Here is a 1,297-nt window from a genome sequence, read left to right as displayed (position 1 = left end):
ATATCGGACCACTGGAGGAATATATATGTATATGTAATTATCTAGATTAACCCAGGCTCCTAGTGGTCCAATATACATTTAGAATAAAACGATGACTCATGAAAAGAAAGAATCCTTTAACAGTTAAATTTCAATAGCATTTAATATTTAATCAAATAATTATGAAAAGAACGATTTATATTTACACAAACAAAATAAGTCAATTAAAAAAAAACATTACGATACCAAAATCTGCATAATATATAGACAGGATACTACACTGCTCAAAACAATTAGGGGAGCACATGGTTTTAACAAAATTACACAAAGATGTATACCGATAAGTAACATAAAATGAATCATCCATAATTTAAAGCCTAGCAGGAAACGGAAGAAGAAAACTTCATATGCAAATCAAAGTTCATGACGTCAAAAACCAGAAAAAGGAGATAAGGGCAGAAATCGGGATGTTGCAGAAACGTCTGTTTTACTGCCGTAACTGTGAAATTCGATTGCGCAGTATTTTTTTTTTTGAGACAAGGTGACTTGAGGATGTCTCAACAACGTGATTTACCGGTATCCATGGCATGGCGTGTTATAGGCAGACTGGAATCCGGGCAAACACAACGTAGTGTCGCGGACGCTGTTGGAGTCGCCAGAAGTGTTGTTGCAAGGCTGTGGAATCGATTCCAAGAAACAGGAAATGTTAGACGTCGACCAGGGCAAGGTCGGCCCCGCGCCACTACAGCAACTGATGACCGGTATATACGGTTAACAGCCCGTCGAAACAGAACAGAGAATATAGATGGCTTTTTTCTCAGCCAGAGATATCAAGGAAACAGTTATTTTTCCGGATATTATGCTGAGGTGAGCTCGGAAAGAAAAGTCATCACGTCTCCGCCGGGACTCGAACCCAGGCCCTCTTGCATATCGGGCAAGCATGCTACCATCTACACCACTGGAGACACATGAATCTGACAATGCCTCACGACACAGTGCGTGAAATTAGGAAGGCAGATTCATGTGTCTCCAGTGGTGTAGATGGTAGCATGCTTGCCCGGTATGCAAGAGGGTCTGGGTTCGAGTCCCGGCGGAGACGTGATGACTTTTCTTTCCGAGCTCACCTCAGCATAATATCCGGAAAAATAACTGTTTCCTTGAGAACAGAGAATGCTACGCAGCTGCAAAGACGGTTGCTCTTGGCAACAGGACGAAGGGTGTCCAGCCAAACAGTACGTAATCGGCTTCATGAGGGAGGGCTCTATGCACGTAGGCCAATGGTCTGCATTCCGTTGACCCCACGCCACCGTGCGGCCCG

General features: G+C 43.3%; 1 non-coding gene across 1 annotated transcript; it reads right to left on the bottom strand.

The window, feature by feature from the left end:
* Nucleotides 1-871: 871 nt before the first annotated feature.
* Nucleotides 872-945, bottom strand: TRNAI-GAU (transfer RNA isoleucine (anticodon GAU)). The gene has a single exon. It is a non-coding gene; the product is annotated as a tRNA-Ile (tRNA).
* Between the last annotated feature and the right edge of the window lie 352 nt (nt 946-1,297).

The sequence above is a fragment of the Pholcus phalangioides genome, unplaced genomic scaffold (assembly GCF_987345545.1).
Source record: "Pholcus phalangioides strain wild (caught in Gottingen) unplaced genomic scaffold, Ppha-v1.0 ptg000017l_1, whole genome shotgun sequence".
In the NCBI taxonomy this organism is placed as follows: Eukaryota; Metazoa; Arthropoda; class Arachnida; order Araneae; family Pholcidae; genus Pholcus; species Pholcus phalangioides.
Note: the sequence above shows the minus strand (reverse complement) of the source record. Positions and strands in the feature narration are given on the sequence as shown.